Below are 22,928 nucleotides of genomic sequence, written 5' to 3'. Positions count from 1 at the left end.
AGACCAGAAACAGGCATTATATCAAATATATAGAGATAACTTTGGGGCACCCTACAACTTTGTTAACAAACCCTTTAAGAACAAAAAGACAAAAAACAAAGCTTCTCCACAATCTGAAAGACTGCCTGACTGTCTGAAAATATTCTCTGAATGTATCCATGGCTCTGTTTTTTCATTACATATTTTATTTTCTTTTGCACTTGTTGTAAGGGCCTCCTGTTATACCAGTAAGTTTGCTGTGTTAGCTTGTTGCTTGCTTTTTTGTGTATTGACTGGAGTGTGTACCTTCTTTATGGTTTTGCTTTTGTCTTCACATCTATCCGTCAAAGATGTCAATTCTGACACAGGCTGTCCCAGAAGTCTTTATATATCAAGGAAATTAATACCTTTTAGCAATTATATTTGGTAGCAATTACTTGCATTTATATTACATTCCTTTAAAATGCTTTTTCAAATGATTTAAAAAATGTTTGTAGTTTTTCTAAAATCTGTTTATTTCCCCCGCATATGGATATACTGTATATATATATATATATATATATATATATATATATATATAAAAACAATTTTCTAAATTCTTATTTCCCATCAGTGTACATATTCTTTCATGAGTCTTCATTGTGAAGTAATGTATAGCTTAATTTAGTCAGTTCATATCTCTCTGTTTTGTGTTAGCTGAGCGAATACACAGTGAAAATGCTTCGGGGATTAGGCTGTAAAGCACGCATACAATACTGAACTGATATATCATTACAAAGTTCACTTTTTATTGTTCTGAGAAACACTGCATTTCCCACAGTCTAAAAGAAAGGAATTTGATCTCCTAGGCAGCAATTATTTGAAGTCAGAACTACTTCACAATCTAACATATTTGACGGATACTGTATATAAAATTCTCATAGAAAATAAAAAGTATTGCTTTAAAGGGTTTGAGCTTTTGTTTGCCAGTGCAAAATGTATTTACTGTTTCTATTTATGTAAGCTTGGGCTGTTAAAGGAGTTATACTTAGTGTCACAAGTGTGAGACTCATGCAAAGGATTAGCCTGCAAAGCCAGTGTGTCCTCCAGAGGTGGGCGTGATGGCTCTGATTTGCAAGGGCTCACTGGCTGTTCTAGTGAACACTATGTAGATCTTAACATTTACAGATTTAAAGTGCCTGCTATTTACACTCCTTCAATGCTTATGCACCCTGACTAGACCGTATGACTCTTTGCACTCCAGTAACAAATTCCTTTGGTAGATTTTTTTTAGCTTGATGTTCAGCTGCAAGCATCCAAGTTTTCTTTTCAGGAGAAAGAAAAGAGGCCTTTACATTACCAGGCATTACTTGACTTTTGAGATTACAAGACTTTTAGAAGAATTTCATATTGGTCTTGAATTATATATTAGAGCACATGGGTTAAGCATTTATAGGCCGTGTTAAAAATATTGTCCAGTTTGGAGAAGCAAAGCTTTTCTGGTAAAATCTAATAATTGAAGAAATGCACATTGACCATGTCTGATGGCTGTATGCTGGCATAACAAAATTTTGAAAGAAAATAAATGCAAAAGTTCATCATATATAACACTAAAAAAACTGAAATTCAGGTTGAAATGTCAAGTGTAGTTTTGTAGCGTAGTTTTTTTCAGTGAATTCATAAAATTATATTTTTAGAATTACAAACAAATTAAAAAAAAATTATAAATTAGCTTGTTCACTGAAAAGATCTTACAGAATAGAACAGATGCTATTACTGAACTATCTCAAATACACGTTTTATTTATTCTATCAAATTAAAAAATATTATTTTCCCATGCTCTTTATTTGATATCAAATAGCTTGTGGCATTCTGAAATAAATAAATTTCATTTAGATCTCATTCCCAGTATAGATAAAGGCAAATTTTGCCAGGGGCTTGCTAAGACACTGTCTCCGAAGCGTCACTTGTCTTGATTGAGAAGTGGATGGGAGATGACAGCTATACTAATGCCATAAAGAACAAACAGATTCAGGATCGTGGAAGCAAAGGAATTCCTTTGCTCTCTGAATGGAGCTTCTAAATGAAGTGATAAATTCAGGGTATACCGCTACCCAATAAAGGTAAAGTAGTGTGAATTATGCTCTGTATAGAGGTTTAGGATAATTATTGTTTAGGTGTAGTTTTGAAAGAATGATGGAAGAAATAATGGGAAAAGCCACTCAAATTGACTTAAAGCTTGTAATGTTTCTTTTCATCAGCAACTAAACTCAACAAACAATACAAAAGACCCATGATAATTTTTTATCTTCCTCCATGAATACTAACATTACATAAATGTAAACCCCTCACTGTCATTATTTTGCACCACTGCACCTTTGAAATTATATGGAAAATATTTTTATTTGCACTCCTCACATTTACATACACTGCACAAATTGTAAAGCCTATTCCTTAATCTTTATTTATCACTTTATTATTACATTTTATTTTTTAGTTTTTATAAACACCAGTACACTGACAAATTATTTGTACATGCAACCCATGATATAACAGCAATAAAGATTGGTCACCATAGGCTACCAGAGCTGTGAGCACACCTGGACTCTGTACACACTCTCACTGTCACTGGGTAAAAAGACTCTGTTCATACTCTGAAGTATATGTGCAGTTTATCTCAGTACACCTGTAGTTACCAAGCATTTGAATTCTGTTTTGGTATTGACCTGTTTTGTATCTTGCTTTTGATCTAGCCTAGTCCAATTCAGTCTGTTTGAAAATTGCCTGCTTTTAAAAAACACCTTGCCTGACCTTAAAAAGAGAACTTTGACCTGCATCTGTATGGACCTTCATTTATTTATTTATTTATTTATTTATTTATTTTTACTTATCAGAGCCTTTAACATTCTCAAAAAGAAAAAAAAATCCCATGTAAATGTGCAATAATTTACTGATAGTTAACTTTTAGTGACTGTAATTAATATGCACAGCATTAATTCTGTAATGTATGTTTACTGTTGGTGCATTGTACAATATTGTACAGAGCATGAAACAGGTCTTATATGTTTTATTTTTATTTTAATTGTTTTACTAAATATAAGTCTGAAATATATATTAGAAAGTGGGAAATAAAAAAATTCAACCAAACATTTCAGTCCACAAAGAACTAGTCTACAAAGTACACTACAATAAAACCATAGACACCTAGCAAGCTAAACATTATGTACATTATGTAGTGTATCTCTAGTAAGCATACTGCACTTACTTTCCTTTTTCAAATAATACAATATTTGTTTTTTTATTATTATTTATTTTAATTGAAAGTTTAATGGAAGTAATGAAAGTGACCTGGGTCAGTGTCACTACAAAAATAATCACAGCAGTTTTGCTTTAGTTATACAATAAGATTCAATGTTTTAAACATTTCATATAATGTGTTGCTTTATGAACATATCAAGAAAGTATCATACTGGTTTGAGAAAATTTTATTGCAGAAATTACAGAAATTCTTTACATATTTAGAGAGATGCTAAATGAATTATTTTGAGCTCATACGAGCTTTATACATTTATGTATCTATTTTCTATACATATGTACTGGGAATCTATGTTACAATTAACCTAAAAGGCTAAAATATCATAAAAAGTTCTGAGAAGCAACATGTGTATTGGGCTTTAGAAAAAGCCCAATCCATTTTTTCACTAGCACTGAAGAATCCGATAATGAGAAGTCAGAAAGTTTGGTGAAAATCACAAAAGATTGAGCATTTGAGCAGATTAAGCATTTGTAGCAAGATATATACAGGCAGTGTTCAATATTACATACTAATTAAATGGTCCTTGGCTCTTCCTGCCTTCTTTTTTTTTCTTTTATTAACAGACATTCAGATAGGAGAAAACAACATTAATTTTACAGCGTTAAGATTATTTGAATGTAAACACTGGCACCATAATTGTTAACAGGTGAATTTGTCTGCTCTGTGATAAAGCCACATTCTACAAAGAAGTAAACATTTTAATTAGCGAAAAAACATTAGGTGGCAATTTTATCTCCACTATTTTGCTGTGTGTTATGAAGAATAAACCACTCCTCCATCTTCTGCTCTTGTTTACTTTCTCAGCCACAAGACTCATTTGGTCCTCTCCAGCTCCTAAATATAATAAGAACGTTGGCAGGTGAATAGATAAGTCACACTACTTACCACTTACCTACATTGGTACATCGCAAGCTAGCAAGTATCAGGATTGATGAAGACACCACATCCTATTATTCCAGTTATGCCATGGGAGGGTGGACATACAATTTTACATGTCTGATCTAAACTTCTGTGAAACAAAGAGATAAATTCTGGCTTCTCCAATCTTGAAATATGGCTAAGATAAAATAGTTGAAAAAATGTTAAATGATTGAGGGGCACATATAATTTCTACACTTTCTATAGAAAAGTGTCACAGCCATCCACAACCAGATGTCTAGAGAGCAAAATTGACCATGCTCACTAGCAGGAGCAATGGCAATACCTCATTACCTCTGTCAATCACAGCAATGCTAGCATCTATGAGCTATGAATGAAAGAGGCCAAATAGTACTTTATGCAGATTGTGCTAGAAAGCCCCATAATGCAGAATGAGCAGCAGTTGAAAAATATATGATTAGCTGGCTTCTCGTGTCTTTAATGGAATCACATACTGGCAAATTAAAGATTCTTCTAGGTTGCTACTGTTGAGTGATAGGGAAAACCTGGAAAATTGGTTGGTAGGAATTGCCATATTTTGTCACCTCACTGTAAAATACTTTATAATGAACCTATAATGAAAAAATACTCTAAAAAAAGTCAAATAAATATCAAATATTTAGATAGCAGATATTTAAAATAAAATACAAAATAATATAAAAGTATGCTTACTATTTGTGTGGCACCTTAATTGAAAGCGGCACATGGTGAATGCAATGCTGTTGTGGTCTTGTGTTTGAGAGGAGCTCTATATTGAGATTTTAATAATCTGATTATTTATATTTATTATTTGTAAGTTATTATAAAATACTATATATATATATATATATATATATATATATATATATATATATATATATATATATATATATATATATATATACATGCATAGGCTCATATTATAGATAACAGTAAAAAAAAATTCCATTTCCTCATAGGTAACCCCATGTAAGGTCTCAACCTCGAGGTTTAGAATCTACACCATAATTCATTAATAATTGATTAATAATAAATGATCCATGAGTTGTAATAATGTATTGTTTTAGTATTAGGCAATAGCAAAATATGATTATACCCCTGATATTTTTTTCCACAAATTATACTCAAATAGAGCTCTGTTAAACCAATCAAATATAAACAATGTAGTGCCTCCAGCTCTAGGTTACACAAATGAAATATTAAAATGAAGGTTATATTTGCACTTCGTAAAACATTATTACATCCTCTAGTTAAGGCCAGCCTGTATCTGTTTCAGGCACTCAGACAGCGATAAAAAATAATAAGAATTTCCAGGGGGGGGGGCCTTTCCTAGATGCAAATATAAAAAAGCAGCCATGAATTCTAAATAGCTGCAATATGTACAGTACAGATGCTCCCCACCTTACGAACGAGTTACGCTCCGAACGACCGTTCGTACAATGAATTTGTTCGTAAGTTGTTACTGTGTTAGTTATTGACTATGCATATCTCCTAATAATATAAGAGCTATAAATACTATAAAATAAACAATAAAATATACTGAAACAAATCAAAATAATCAAAATATTGTATGCAATATTTTGTATTAAGAAAAAAAAATTTATCAAAAAGAAAAAAATCACTTAAAAAATTCATTCACCCCAGTCCAGTGCACATCATGTAGACTCGTTGCAGTCGACGACTAGCTCGCAGCAGCTCTCCTCCGTCTTGTATTTTTTTCGACTCCAAACAAATTTCACTTTGAGGACAAGTTTGTTTGTATCCACGAAAGTTTCAACCGAATAACCCTGGTGTACTTATAAATAAGTGGTGAGCTGCCAGGGCCAGCAAAGCCTTCTCTGCTGGCCTAAACACCCAGAAACAGATCAGAATCTCTGACTTTTCCCAATAATATGTATTACATTATTCCCAATAGTATATTCTCTTCATTTCATGGTGTTCTCTCACTTGCATTGCTTCCTGTATTGTCATTTACTTCATTGGATTTCTAAGCAATCAGATTTCAGCGTAGCAAATATTATTAATATATTATTAAAATATTTTTTGTCATTTTATGAGATTGATATTGATACTTCTGCTAGAGAAGATGTAAGCAGGTGTCACAGCTGTGGCTGCAGTGAAAGGAGACTTGTTGAATTGTGTTCATTGAATTTCTTGCTTTAGTGATGTTATTCATCTGACTGCATGAGATGCAGTGTCATGACTGTCTGTGATGCAGCGCTCTGTTATATTTGGTTTCTGTAAAATACTCAATAATAATACAGTTTTTCTCATTTGCTTTGGAGCGTTTCTCAGATCAGAAATGAAATTCTCAAAACTACTTATTTAACCTCAACATCAGTCATTCGCCCCATCATAAGAACATTTCTTGTTGCTTATATAACCTCGCGAATGCTTTAATATGTTTATTTAATTGAGTATGTACAACTGTTTGCTGTTTCCTACATTATCAGTTGTTTATGTCATGTTGATCAAAATATATTATATTATATATATTATGTTTCACCTGAATAATTTTAACCCCCAAATCATATCGGCATCAGTTCATTGTATAAGTCATTGAATGCAAAATGGTTTAACCGGTTGTCATCATCTGTCTTCTAACATTTCTATTAAAACTTTTTTTGTAAATGTGACTTGAATTGGTGAATTGTGCAGATAAATCTTGAATGTCACTAATAAAGGTGAGTGTATGGCATCAGATTAACCAATAATCAATTAGTTCTCTAAAACAGGTGAATGTTGTGAACCTTCAATTGGAGAGTGTATACAGACAGAGCAAAACAAAGAATTATAAATTCTGAAAATGGATAAAATAACTAACTAACAAATGAACACTTGTATAGTACAGTAAAACTGTGAATCCTGTCAGTCTTTTGCAATTATTAGAAAACAAATATGCAATCAAATAAATTAATTTGTGCTGAAATTCATAAATGCCGTACAGTAGGAAGTCAAATTTTGTGCATTTTCAGTCATTGTGATCCAAATCATAGTTTATATCAAGAAATCCTGAAACTGTGCACCATCATACTGACAACATGACTAAACATTTAGATGATTTTTTTTTGTTACAACCGGAATTTTCATTCTGATTGGAATGACATGTTCATTGACACAAATACTTACTTTTGAGAGATGAACTCAGGATTTTGAGAAAAGTACTGGCTTTTGCAAGAAATGCAATGCTGTTTGTACAAATTGTTTTGAGAATGCACTTACTGGTTTGCAAATATTAAGGATATTAAAGAAATGCCCTAAAGCAACTAAGAAAAACTGTAATAGGTAGACTGATTCAGGTAGGACATTGAAATCCTGGGTGTAAAAAATGCATACCATGAATACTTTCTGCTCAATGCCTTTCAGGGGATTATACACTTCAATTATCTATTGGTATGACAGCAAATCTCAAACGTAGCACTGACAGAACACCTTCCTTATGTATTAACATAAATGGATTAATTACTCAATGAGGTCAGTTTTTGAAGTCTGGGCTTTATAGTATCTTACATGACTGAAGAACAGTATATCTGGATTCAGGCCCAAATGCTGTGGTTCAAGGGCAGTCCAGTAGTTGATTTCCTTAAGACCAACACTCCCATATATCATAACACATTGGGAACAAGTGGTTTTAATGGAATTTCAGCAAGCCGGCTGGCACACTGCTCCACCATCTGTCTTCATCAAACGACTTTGTCAAAGAGCACTGAAGCCTAATGTACTTCATCAAACCAGCAATTGCAGTTAACCAGAGGTTGAGCACAACTGCTTAAGCATAGTTGGTCACAGTTAGTAAATTTGTCCTGGTAGGAATAAAGCAGTGTGTTTGTTTTAAGCATTAAGTATTGCATTTAGCAAATTAATGACATGTCTTCAAAAGCATGCATGGAATTAATCCAGTCAGAAATGTTATAAATGCATTTCTTTTTAAGCACCATTTCTTAGGTTGTTGCTACCACAGTGTTTATTTCCATCTGGGTTCTTTTTCTTCTGATTAGAAACAATGCTATTTGGATGCTATTAGCTGCTTGATAAACAACAGCCATACTTTTTAGCACTAGACAGAGTAAAAACCAAAGCATAATTGTAAAATTGAGATTAAAATAATAGCATTTTAAGACTGTTTAGCTCATTGATTTTGATTGGTAAACCTTCCAATTTTTTGATGAATAACTGGATGAAGTTTAATACAGTGTCTGTTTGTAAAATCCTCTCTGCTGCATTTGAGTGATCATGAGAATTTTATACACCTCTGTCTCTGAAAATACTGACAAATGTTTTAAAAATGGATGCTTGTTCTTGCTGAACCTTGTGCTTAAATGGAAAAAGTTCCAAATGTGCAGCCTGATCTGCCTGCTAATGCTGAACCTTTGTATCTTTTTTGTATAAATATATTTAGTGATACAGAGGAGAAAGTTGTCTTCTGCACAACAAAGCTCAATGTTAAGAAGAAATGGGATTCCACAAAAAAATATTTTTGGGGGGATTTTTATTAGCCTTTAAAAAGGGTGATGCGCTGCACTCAAATGTGCAAGTAGAACAAAAATGACCTTCAAACAGCCAGATTTAGAAAATGTAGCATGCACAACATTAGCCTTTCTCATTATCAGGCTGACGTTATTCTATAGAGTGAGTAATTATCTGGCTCTCTGGTTAATGTTGAAGGCTGGAGTAAATGGATAATTGCAATGCCTTCAGACCTCAGCTTGTCCTTAAGAGATCAGAGAGCAGTATAGACAAACTTATGAAATTTATCCCTCCCACTCGATCCTGCATTCTCATAGAACAAAGCTGAGATTAATTGGCCAGGGTTTGCAAGGACAGCAGATTCCACGGACCAGTGCACTGACTGCAGCTGAGCTCTGATATAATGTTCATCCTCTCTACCCCTTTCTCCACTCATCACAGGAAGGCCTGCATCAGATGCACAGGACAGAAGCATTTTTTTTGCCTGAAGCGCTGATGGCGATTTTAGCACGGCTATCGAGCTACACCTCCACACCATGAGCAATCATCTCTCACCGAAATCAGAGAAATCTTCCTGCACAAACACGAGCATTTGTATGCTGTGCAGCATGCAGTTAGATTGCACATTGATCAGATGGTGTCGAAAGACTTTGGCAGCGAGGACCAAAAATTCAAATGCACATTATAGAGACTGATGAGCTTTCTCTTTGTGCGCTCATGAACGCAGCAGGTTGAGATGTCCTCAAAAGCATGAGTGGAATAATCGAGACTCTGTCTGCCACTGAGCAGCACAGCCAGGTGTCACGCAAGTCATAAGTGACCAATTGAAAAAGGAGAATAGAATTTTAATATTTAATATCTAATTCCTTTGGGGGAATCTATGTCGGAAATTGATTAGCATGGTGTAACGGTTATCCACTGCAGAGTTCATTACAGAATGCATATGCTCTCCACTGGAGAAATGTTTTCTCTAGCATGCTGTTGTTTTCATTTGAAGCCTTTGCTGGCACAGATGGCTTTTCTGCTCGTGACACAAGATGTATTTTATAGAGACTTTTCTCAGCACATTCAATGTGAATCAGAGATGATTTTCCAGCCAAGGCATTACACTTTCTTATTTCACACTAGAGTGAAGGCAAAAAAAAACTGCTTTTTGCCCTGAGGAGCTTGACATCTCATAGAAGATTAAGATTAAAGCTGGCCTATTTGTAGAAGGTTATTCGCAAGCTCTAATACTCCATATCGAATGTGATGAGACTGTTTATTGGGATGCCGCTTCCATTTTTTCCCCATCAGCTATTCTCCTTTTCAATTCTCCAGACATGGATCCACCACCAACATATCATATGCTAATCCTTAATCACACACCCTTTCTTTGGAAAATATCCTCTTGTCCTTTTTGTTAAACGTAGCAGCAGTTTGCATTTTCGCTGTGATTGCGCACAGATTAATTTACAGATTACATAGCTTGAGATATACATTTTGCACTAATCATTACAGGTGTGTGCGCTTCGGCACACCTGACTCAGCTCATTAAAAATTCAACCTAAACCATTAAACCACACATAACCGTGCAGTGATAAGGATAGCACCAGAATATTAAAAACATCTGCTGTTAACAAAACCCAGAACAGGTTCTGCATGATTTTATGCAGACAAAATGGACATTTGCATTGTTGTGCGTAGGGCGTTGGAATGGTCATTAGTGCTGGCACAGTGATTAAGGTTCAGTTTTGAAGCTATATTCTACTAATCAGAGGGCCGTGAGTTTACATTCCAGCATTGCCAAGCTTCAGTGAGCAAGGCCCTTAACCCTCTCTGCTCCAGGGCTGCGGTATCATGGACGACCTGTCACTTCCTAACAAGCTAGGATGTGCAAAGAAAATATAATCACTGTTCTGTGCCTGTGACAGCAAAGTCTATGTAATGTTTAAACTCAGTGAGTGCACAGAGCATTACTAACCTAAGTGATCTTTTATGTCCTTTCAAATTTAGCAAAAATAAAAAAGTTTTCTAAATGTAATTGCAAAGAGCTAATAGCATATCTAAATATTTTACCTATTTCGGCTGCTCTAAACTGTCACATTTGCTTTTCTTTTTTCAAAATTAACTTGTTGTCCAAACAGGCACACTTTGCACACTTAGTTTGGTGTCCACAGTTTATGAAAGTTTGAAGTAGTTCAAAATTTTTTACCCTTTGCATTTGCTTATGTCAAATGTGAATGGTGATATTGTGAAATGGACATGACTAGGTGCAACAACAACTTAGTGGCAATGTGCCAAACCACACAATCTGACAGAATGGGGCCATATAGTCCCTGAGCATGCTGTGCTTAAAACTAATCATCTGGATTCAATTGAAATGATCACTACCAAGTGCGAAAATACCTCTGGAAGCAAAGTCAGCACAAGAGTCGTTCATTGTGAACTGAACAACCTGGGTTTTCATGGCCAAGCACTGCAACCACCTAATATTACAATGTGCAATGCCAAGCATTGGCTCGAGAGGTGTAAAGCTCACTGCCATTCAACTATGAAGCAGTGGAAACACGTTCAGTGGTGTGACGAGTGATTCTTCACTGACTGGCAGCTTGATGGATGATTCCTAAAGAACACTACATGGTTAAAATGCATAATGCCATCTGTAAAAAGTGTTCAGGGTAGGAATAGTGGTTTCGGCTTGCTCTTATAGTTCATGCTAGACCATACTTTATGGTTAGGCCAAAAGTGTACAATTTCGTTCAGGATCACCATGTATTAACTACTTTCTGGAAACAGTTAGGGAAGTTTGTAGAGAACAGAATGGAAATACTTGGCAGGCTTACAGAGATCTTCGACCTCAACACACCTTTTGGATAAATGTAAACCGTTTTAAAACTAGAATTTTGTAATCTCATTCTCTGACCCCACTAATTCCCCTGGGATTGAATTTCCCACAAAACCCTGCTGAGGAGCTGTTAGAGGAAAAGTCTTTGGCTCATGGTGTCTGGAAAATTTTCTTCATATAATTTATATAAAAAGATTTATATTGTACTGCCTTCTGGGACATTGAATGTGTCACACATAGTCTTTCTGTAACCAAACTTATTTTTATTAACACTTAAGACTTTTACTCATACCCCAAACACTATTAACATATACATATGTGTGATATTTCACAGTATAAAGAAAAGGACATCATATCCTGCAGCTCTTTAACACTTAATCTAAGGCTGTTTAAAATGGCCAGTCTGGGCCATTATTAGGCAATTGCTATAGTTAAATCAGTTCCCAAATAATAATAATTAAAAAAAAAGTATAATAGATGTAATAGCTGATTGGAATAATTTAAGACTACAGAGATCTCTTGTGCGGAGGTTTTTGGCTATGGTCCTGGAAATTAATAGAGGCATTGCACATTTTAACAGTTTTTACTGCTCTATAACACCTGGTTCTATAACACCGGGCTCAGCAACTACCTAATTGAGTGAATCAATAGAAATCTGAAAAATACAGCATACACATTGGGTGCTGAACAGTTTGATATCACTAGTGAAAAAAATGCTTGTACATTTCCATTGTTTTGTAATTTAATACAACAATTTCATAACCAATGATATAATTGAAAACAACTTTGGAGAAATTCGTATCGTTGAAACCTGAAATTCAAATTCAAACACTGAACGTGTCCACTTGAGTTGAAATGGTCTATATGATTCATTTTAAATCAAATCTATCAGAGTGTCTGAACACATGCTTCAAAAGAAGAGATTAGGAGATTAGGAAAATCTGAGTTTATGTACAAAGCTGTTAACATGGTCAATATGACAAATGTGCTAACATTTAAATAAGGACCTGGAAATAGTGCAGAAAAGTTTGCTTTAAATATTTAAACAACTCTGAAACTTTTAGTCTAATTCTAAATGATAAAATCCCATACCCAAACTTGACCTCACACTTTTGGTCCTCACTGTATATTTTTAAGAATGACTACTTCTATTGCATTTTCAGTTTTGGGGGAAAAAAAACCAAAAACCTGAACCTATTTCATTTAAAATAGGGACAAATGTCATGCTGCAGGAGTTCACTTTTCTCACAAACCACCTTGTTTAATTTTTGTTCCACCTCTGCATGTCAGATTTGTTTTGTGTGACTTGACACTGGCAAATAGAATAACAAAATGTCCCCAGCCATCAGCCAGGCTCTAGCTTGCCCTTCATTATTCACATCAGTAGGCTACATTTGAGTTCATGCTTCTGCCATACTGGCCAAAAGTTCTTGCTCAGAAATTAGATTAAAGCAGCTAAGACTCCTGAGGTTTGTTGGATTTGTCATATAAAAAGCATTTAATACAATCATATGGCAGGAATCTAGTAGGCTGTATGGTTTTGTTGTTTTTACAACATCTGTCCGGCTGTTTAATTCTGATTGGACTGGAGGTAGACTGAATGCAAAATGGCCACATTCACCACAGGAGATCTCCATGCCAGAACTCCAGTCACAGCCCTCTCACTGAGATTACTTTGATAAGAGCTCTGCAATGTTCCGCTCTATCGGGCAACAGCAGCTGTTCATTATTAACTTGAGGTAATTAAAACACAATTACAAATGTGAATCTTGCAGACAAATCATGCATCAGCTATTAAACAGACTGAAAAGAAATATTAATAATGCGTTTAAAGTTCAACCAAATGAGGGTTTGGTCAATGAAATTTCATTTGGCCTGGTTGCCCAAATGATTATTGTGGCTGGCTGCAGTCTTTGTTTGAAGATTGAGGGGTAAATGATAGAGATTACATGAATCATTAAAGAGATTAAGTCCTTATTTAATATTGTGCAACACGAAAGTGGGCTTCTTAATAAGCCGGTAGTTGATAATAAAATGTTTATCAGAGATTGTGACACAGAGGAAGTTTCTGTAATCAGATGAATGATATCAGCGTAATGAACATACATTTGCTGAATGTGGCTTTTCTTTAAACTCTTCCTGAAGCTAATAATGCTGAGTACCTCTCTATAACAATACATTTTTTGGATTGCAAACAGTTTTAATCTCTGTTATAAAAAAATTGGTTTTATAAAAAGTTGATTCCAAACTATTCTGTGTATTTTTGCTTGCTACATTTAAAAAATTGGATTTATTATTTGATTATATAATTTGATTTATTCTATTCTATTCAACTGTATTCTTTTACATTTTCTTCCCTTCGTTTTAATTCGTTTCTCTTTTTTGTTTAGTTCTACTGTGATTCGTTGAGTTTTTTTTTCTGTTCTATTTACTTATTTCTATTGTATTATATTTTATTGTATTCTATTCTATTCTGTTTTATTGAGTTTTGATCTCGTTGTCCAATCAATTTTCTTTAATTCTATTCTATTTGCTTTTGTTATTCTATTCTATTCTATTCTATTCTATTCTATTCTATTCTATTCTATTCTATATTTAGACAAATAGACAGGCAAAGATGGTGACTGTCTTGCTCTGCGAAATGCAGATGTTATGGCTTAGGCAATCATGCTGTAACCCCTGGCTGTTTTTATATCAGGCTAGTCTGGTAAGATGGAAATCAAAAGGTTTAGTTATCAAGCGCACTGTGATTATACTGCACAGGCAGGCTTAAATGGCTCAGATGATATAAATGAAGACATGACACATACTAACTTTTATTAGATCACTTTCAGTGTAATCTGTGAGTTTTAAGTGAGTTTTTTCTTCTGCATACCCCTGGGAAAGATTTGAATATGATATTAAAATAGATGAATGGTAATTGGAGACATTATTGAGCTTGTGAGCTTTTGTTCAATTGTCATTAGGGATTAACTAGAAGCTCCAGCAGGCATTGATTAAACCATTTCTGCTTATATTTGAATGATGAAATCTCCTTTATTGCAGCAGTCTCTAGAGCTTCACTAAACAAAGATCTGAAAACAAAATTGAAAAAATTCAAACTGATGATGCCAGACTTAATTAATATATTATCTATCTATCTATTTATCTATCTATCTATCTATCTATCTATCTATCTATCTATCTATCTATCTATCTATCTATCTATCTATCTATCTATCTATCTATCTATCTATCTAAGCTAATTCTGTGTAACAATATAAATATAATCTGTAAACTGGTGAACTGTTTCTCCTTCTTTCAAGAACACCTGCCAGCAATTTCTGTCCAAATTACTCCACAGTGCAGGGACAGAAGATGCTTGTCATGGTTTACATGGGGAGAAGATGCAACTAATGGCTGTTGACTCACATTAAAAAACAGTATGAAAAGACATTTTGGAGAATGAAGATTGTTCCTTGAGCAACTGTTTACAGTCACTGTGGTCTAACAAAATGTTTTGTGACCTGAAATAGTCCTGCATGGGTCGAGTCCTGTTGTGAATCCTCTGAATAGTTATTGCTTCATACTGCGGGTGGCCTGGTGACATTATTTCTAGAAACAGATGCAAAAGTTAAAAGTACATTGGGGACAGCATTGAGTAAAAGGCAAACATGGAAAAGATATCAGGGTATGAGAAGAGTTAGAAGGAGGCATAAAAAGCTATGTTATCATAGAATTAATGTAAGTGGATGCTGTTGTGCAGGTAGTGGGGGATAGTATGGCATGAAAGTGGACCACAGGAACAATAAAAGGATAGCTGGAAAGCATTAGAGGGGAAATAGAGAATAATAGTGATGGTGTGCACTGCACTGTGTAAAGGAAAATTTCAGAAATATAGAAAGGAATATGCAGATAAAATTATAGCATGAAGAAATATAACCCCTCGAATAACCACACATAACAGGACCATGGGAGAAGTCAACAATACATGTATAATAAGAATCGACTTGGTTTTAAACAGAACGTGTTACATTTTATTTTTTTTTAACTCAGGACCTGATGAGAACACGTGACCTTTTCTGAGATAAAGAGCAGAACTCTACTGTGTGGCATTTTAAGGTAGCTGCATTTGGCTCTCTATGGAAGGAGGTAGAGGTTTAGGATCATTGTCCAATTTTATGATGCATTACAATCTACATCATGTTAGTAGGAGCACTCCTGTACAAAAATAAAATGCATCTTTCTGTTTGTGTGGTTGTGTGTGCAGCTGGATGTGAGGTGCAGAAATATATTTTGTTTTAGAAACAGCAAATAGGTTGTTCTGACATGAAAACAAAGCAATTGGCATGACACAGATACAAAAAAATGCTGCAAGGGTAAGCATGCCTAAAAATAAGATTACATACACACTTCAAATTAATGATAACTTTTTATTCTCAAACATCTTCACACTCTCAATTATAAACAGCTATAACAAAGCATCTCTGTGGTAAATGAAACCTAGTGAAGCATGAACAGGGTATAATTGTTACAATGTTGAAAGTCACAGTTAATTAAAGGTCACCTAAGCTGTTCTGAATATTATTGAATGGTGACGAATTGATCTGAAAAGAGCTAGAGCTGTGGGACAGGTTGTGAACCAAAGCATTAAGTTCACTGTGCCTGTATGTGTCACTGATGCTATGTTGCTGCACGGTTTACAGCGGTCTGAGTGACACAAGAGTTAAAGAGGACTGGAATGTTGGTTTGAAATAAAAATTATATAAAAAAGCATGCAAATGACTGTGAGTTAATTGTGCATATATCGAGTCACAATTATGCTCCAGTTTACCCAGATGTAATGAGCAGAGCAAACATATTGCATTGGACATACGGTATATACAGATGTACTCATAATTATAAACAACTATAACAAAATAACACTAAGACTGATTATGTCATAACAAAGCCATAGTTAAAATTCTACAAAATGCTGGACTAATCTTTAAACCTAGAAAATGTTGTGGGCATGCTTGAGGCGTGTTTTTCCTCTCAGGGGCACAAATGTTCATGATTGTAATGTGGCTAATTGCTATTCATGCAGGAGTCACTTACAATGCATTGCAAGGAGTAAAATAAGAACAGCACGAAAACAAATTATGCAGACAGCCAGGATTTTTCTCTTATGTCCCTGATATGCATGCTAAATTATAATGCTTATCCGGTATAAACAAAGAAAACTGGATAAGCTTTTATACTTGTATGTATGAGATTACATTGCCAAATCATATGCTTCCATCATATGCTAAGACCTGTTAATCCGCTGAATCAAACAAAGCTGTGCATATCTAATACGAAAAAAAAAAAGGAGCTGTATGTTTCAGGAATATGCATTGGAGAAAACGCCTGCCAAATACCCAACATGCATAAAAAGGTCCCTAAAATGTTCTTATATAGCTTGGTGTCAGATAAAGAGGGTTCATACAAAAGCTGAGCTCTTGCCAGCTTTTAACGTCATTTGTCACACTCCTGAAGCAGACATACTGCCGAACCCTTAGCTGGGGGCATCTCTGTCACAATACAATATTTTCGAACTAATGGTTTTTATGTCCTGGGAGTTCCAACCCTCTTACTTACAGCGATCATTAAAAGTTTTCTTTGAGCTTGTGGGAACTCAGACTGCTAGCTGTGCCCTCATAAGTATTCTACTAACTCTTGTAGTGAGGCCAGACTGGGTAAAATGCTCCCTTTTTGTGTGCATGTTAAAATGGATGATGGTCCTCATGTCATCGTGGCTTTGGGCTGCCGAGTGTCATCAGTGGCTGTTTGAAACTCTCTGCCTGCGGTGCGCTCCGTGCCTGGCTAATGGCTTACGGAAAACACATCTCCTGAAGGCAGAGCGTGGCCGAGCAACTCTGGCCTGTTCGCTCTAATCTCACAAAAAACAAAAGCCAGCCCATACATACTGTACCCCAGAGATATTTGAAAAGCCAATCATTGGAAAGCATCATGCATTTAACGATTTATTTTCCACCATAATAGTGCACACCCTATAAAATATACAGACGATGGGTAAATACACAGTCTCTGTGCCCATTAAATCCACATCCTCATGGCATGTACTGTATCATTATAAAAGCTAATGTGTTCACCACATTAATGTGGCTAAAGGCACAGTATTGTAATTTAATAGAAATATTATACTACAATAACAGTATAAGCATTTTGTGGCTCAGTAAAAACAAAAAAAGACAGGAAAAAAAAAGCAAAGATCAAAGTTCTTAAAAAAGTATAAAGTAGTTTTAAGTGAAAATGAACACTTTCTCTAGAATATATTAAGGCGAAGACACAAGATAAAGACATACACAATCTAGATGTAGATAGTAGGTGACATGAACGGCACAAATATAAGAGTTGAATTGTTGCACTACTGTAATTATATTAGAGTGATACTGAGAATCCAATCTGTGTCAAAGACAGTTAATGGAAATAAATGGAAATAAATACTTGTAAGATTTAATAATTTTAATATTGTAGGTTATGTTGTGTGTCTAAATTGAAAAATCTTCAATAGCAGACACAGGCATTGCCAGTCATCTTCACAGCATTGAGTATATGTTTATGGCACTGAGAGCTCACTGGCTGGACAATGCATCCTACAGTTGTTACAAAGCCTGCACTAAACGGGTCAGTACAAAGATCACTAAATATCAACCCAATCTGGGTTTTCCTAACCATGCTCACAAATCTTGCCTGTCAGTTTTGAAGTCATTGGAGCAAGCAAAGATTCCTTAACCTTCCTTTAAAAAGACCTGCAGGACCATAATATCATAGCTTAAGAAACATTCCTGTGTGTTAAACCTTACTTCTGGTCTAACGCACCACAATATTTGCCCTTTGCCTTCTTTTTATTCTTCATTTGGGTTTTTTTTCAACCAGATAATTCTCTCATCTTCAGCTCTCTCTTGGCCCTCCAAAAAAGTTCAGACTGACAGTATGATAGATAGTGTTTTGAGGAAAGTCTAATTCTATTGTTTGGTTGTCAAATGACCTCATTCTAGAGGCCAGGATTTGCAGCATGACAGATCAGACATGACACTCACCGCATGTACGAGGAAAGGCAAAGACTTTCTACCCTGGCAGCAAAAAAAGCATCACAACCATCTGTCATCAAGTGTTAAACCATCTCATTTCATTTCATTTTGATGAACTTAACAGACTTGTTACAAAATTATTTGCTTCCCCATGACGAAATATGTTGCTAAGAATAAGGGATCCATTCCACTAGCTAATAGCTTACAGTTTTTTAAGCTAACACTTTGATTGGCAGGTCATTCGCATAATACACAAGATTATGAGCTCTATCTGTTACACATTTCTTTTCTTACACAAAGATTTCTGAGTTAAAAACAGCGGTTGCTTTTAAGGCAGTTATTAGCTGGCTGTCACATCCATCCTAAGAGAAGGTGTTCTAAATTATTTTGTTTCAGCAAAAATAATTAGAATTTAAAGATTTGAAACCTGTGCTTTCTATGGGAGATTTATTCATTCTCCATTAAGGGATCTTAGATCTGAGAGACTGAATGTTGTAGGTAACCACCAACTCCTAATGCCTGGAGCAGTCATTGCCATTTCTTTCCCATGGACCACACAACAGAAATATAATATTTTCAGTTTTGGTGCTCAGTCATCTGCAAAAGGACGTGCCATTTCCCTGCTGCAGAAGGCTGCACATGCTAAACTAAACTCAGCACATGCCACTGCCCCAAGCACCTGCTAAGAAGCCTTGATACTCACTGCAATGAGTTGGAACATCGGCCTGTGGCCACACAAGGGGATAACTCAGTGGCATCACTATAACTAGGTCACTTTATTCCGATCCGAAGCAGCCCTGTCAGGTGCTCCCAGGGCATCCAAGAAGGATATAGCATATTGCAGCTCTCCAAACTTTCGGCTTGCGAAGCCCTCAGGGCAGCTTATGTCCAAACTCCCCACCCCTGCTCCGCTTAGGCATTTTAGTGAGTGCCTTTTTTTGCTTAAAAAATGCCTCTTTGTGTGCCTCCACGTTTATTAATTGTTTATGTAGCACTCACATGGACAAGAAGTGCTGAAGAGAGTCAGACACAATACATAAGGAAAACATGAGGAGAGGGAGGGAGAGAAAAAGATTTGAGACGAGAGAGGATGAGAGGATATAAACAGAGAAAAAGGGTGCTATGCTTAGTTCACCATAAAGTACATTGCAGCCTGCATGCTTTATCTTTCATTTTCCCATCAACTTTGAAATGCACTAAAGCATCTAAAATTACACTCTCACGCTTGCTTTAAAGACCTACATTTTCTTTGGAGATGAATAACTTTATGCAGAGCAGCACATTTCTGGAACATGACTAATAATATGACTAGTAGACAAGAAAACATGATCTTAAACAAATATAGCTGGCAGATTTGTCATTCAATTCCACTGGGACCTCTTCTTGCATGAATTCAATTCAGTTTTCACATTATTCAAGCTCATTTTAACAGAAAGGGTTTTTTTCTAGATCAGAGCAAAGTACACTTGGTGGTGTTAAAAAATAAATAAATAAATAAACAACCAAAGGGAGAAAATAGTAATGTCTTCAGTAAAGTGGATTGCTTATTGTTTTAGTGATGTGGATAAGCAGAGTTGGTGAAAGTGGAGCATCAGGACCATCCTTCCTTTAGCAGTCAGGTTCAGAGCATATTAACTGTGACTCTAAGACAATAAACTACCACTGCTGACATGAGAGAGCTTGTTAAAATTCTAAGAGAGAGTGCTATAATAGACAGCAGTACAGCCTCGTTGTGAGGAAATTCTTTTTCATGTTTCCGCACTAGGAAGAAGGCCCCCAGACTTTGATGTTCATCTGAAGCACTTTAATCCTTGCTCCTCTGAAGACCCCCCTGTCCCAAATCTGTGGCTTATGTTTCTGTAAACCCATGGAAATTTATATAATTCACGATATCTCACATTTCATCAGGATCTTCTTTTTATGCTAATGACATGGTCCAACAAAAATATCTACTTTTCTTTGTGCAATGCAGTGTAGCCTTCTGATTCATGGCAATGATGCCGTTAGAAGAATCCAAAATCTTTAAAGCTGTCAGGTAAATCCCTAATGGCTTTCTCTTTATGCAATATATAATTAATTGCAGGAACAAAATCTGCTATGTATAAGAATTAAATGTATTAGAAAACAAGACAATTAAGATTTCACCTCAAGAACCCATGAGACGTAAAGTCATAAAGAACATGTCGCTGTCTGCTTACTAAATAGATGAATATCAGACTCATTATCAGTTGAAGGACAGCAGGTTGCTCAAGATGTCAACCAAATACTTTTGACTTTGAATACAAAGCAAAGAGACCATTTGGTCATGTCACCAGAAGAGAGTTGTTCTAACAGGTTCCAGATTTTGATTATTCAGTTTGGTTTACATGAATTCCTGTCAATTAACCTCAAGGGAGTTTCTTTGATGACATCTTAAGTGTGAAGGTGTGTGTAGTGGTGTGTTCCACTGTGCTAGGTTAATTAAGAGCGAATAAACAGTTTTCATTCATATTCAGTAACTGCTTTATTCTGGTCAGGTTTGCTATTGATCTGGAGCCAGCAACACTGAGTGAGTTTTGTTGGAAAACTGGAGTACAATGCCTGTCATTCTCATACATACATAAACTCATTCATTCATCTCTACTAGCTACTTTATTCTGGTCAGGGTCACAGTAAATCCAGAGCACTGGGTGCATGGTGGAGAAATTCACCCAGATGGGATGCCAATTTATTACAGAGCACCATGTAAACACATGCAAACAGTTTGGGGAAATTTACTGCAACCAATCCATTCATCTATTTGTTTTGGGACATAAGGAGAAACAGAGAAAGCACATGCAAATACAGAAAGAAAATGGTTTGAACCTTGGGACCCCGGAGCTGTTAGATTGCCAAAATTTTAGAGTCTAAGAATTGTAAAAAGCCATGAAATACAATCTGAATAGTCCAATAGTCCAATAGTAAGGTTTTTCTTTTTGTAAGCTATTAAAACAAGAATACATGGAAATTATGTTGTTTAGCATTTAAATACCTGCTGAAAGTACAATTAGCCTTTTGGTCAAATGCACAGACAGAAGTATATCTTTTGTCTTGCAGTGACACTGGTGCCTAGTTGCATCTGTGTCCTCATTTGGCACAACCACAAACTATAAACAGTACACAAAATATATGTTTCGGTATGTACCTCAGTTTTTAAATCATGGATTTCATCAATTTCTGTACCGTTTGGGGGAAGAAATGCAAAACATAAAATTGCTTGTCAATACAGTTTATTATTATTAACATGTAACCATCAACATTTGAACAGTTTACTTGTTTAAATCAAATGCCTGCTTGGTTAATAATATATAAAAAAAATTAAATAGAATAAATCAAATGAATGCAATACACTTGATTATTATATTAATTAAATTGAGTAATCAATCAAATTGCCACAAATTAAATTGATTAAATCAAATTTAATAAATGGAAAATATATATTAAATTAAACTATATTAAATTACATTTTTTAGACCCCATTTCAGTACTACAAATGTGTATGTAAGTGTGTGTGTGTGTGTTTTACATTTAATATATAATTTATATAAATAAGTAATGTGCTTATTTCAGCATACTTTAACAAAGGTCTTTATTCATTCCATCCTTTATTCATTCACTCCCTTGATATGTGGAATTATCAGGATTTTTCTCCTTTTAAGATAAATTCTTGAAGCGGGACATAAAACGCTATAGAATCCATAGCGCACAAAACAAATCTTACTTCCAGCATGGAAGTAGCCACTGTGACACTGCGCTAACTCAAAAAATAAAAAAGTATACCCTGGGCATTGTTGTGTATATTTTCAAGTTTAGTTTAATAATAAGAAGAATAACTTATGTACTTAAAGTCAAAAAAGTACAAAAATATGTACTCATTTATTCTGGCCTGTAACTGGAAATTAATCAGTTTATTTAATGTAGTGCAGGTCTCTGCAACAGCCCAACTGCAATATAAAATAAAACAAATCGCTAAATATATTTAATGATAAGAATGGTGACTTGGGTGAAAACTTTGTCGCTCATAATTTATCCTTTGTAGCTATAAACAAAGGTTCTGGCTCATCTGTCCCTTCCAAATTCTTTCCTAGAGTATATATACTTCAATGTTATATTGTAAAAGAAAATACAAGGCAGACGGAAGCAATTTCATGCACCACGACACATGATGTATAAACAAAATGGATCCTGATATTCGCGTGAAAACCATAAAGCCTTCACAAGATGCTCTGCTTAACTTAATTCTTCAGGGCTGATGTGGAACAAATGTGCAGATTGCTGCTAAGCAGTGGCCTGTGCAAGTGCACCGTTCTCGCCATGCTTTCATAACTCTAAATTTGAAAACAGAGCTTCAGAATGGAAACCGCACAAAGAGTATAATACATAGGCGCAA

Source organism: Silurus meridionalis, chromosome 8 (assembly GCF_014805685.1).
Source record: "Silurus meridionalis isolate SWU-2019-XX chromosome 8, ASM1480568v1, whole genome shotgun sequence".
NCBI lineage: Eukaryota > Metazoa > Chordata > Actinopteri > Siluriformes > Siluridae > Silurus > Silurus meridionalis.
The sequence above is the reverse complement of the archived record's forward strand: the minus strand, read 5'-3'. Positions refer to the sequence as shown.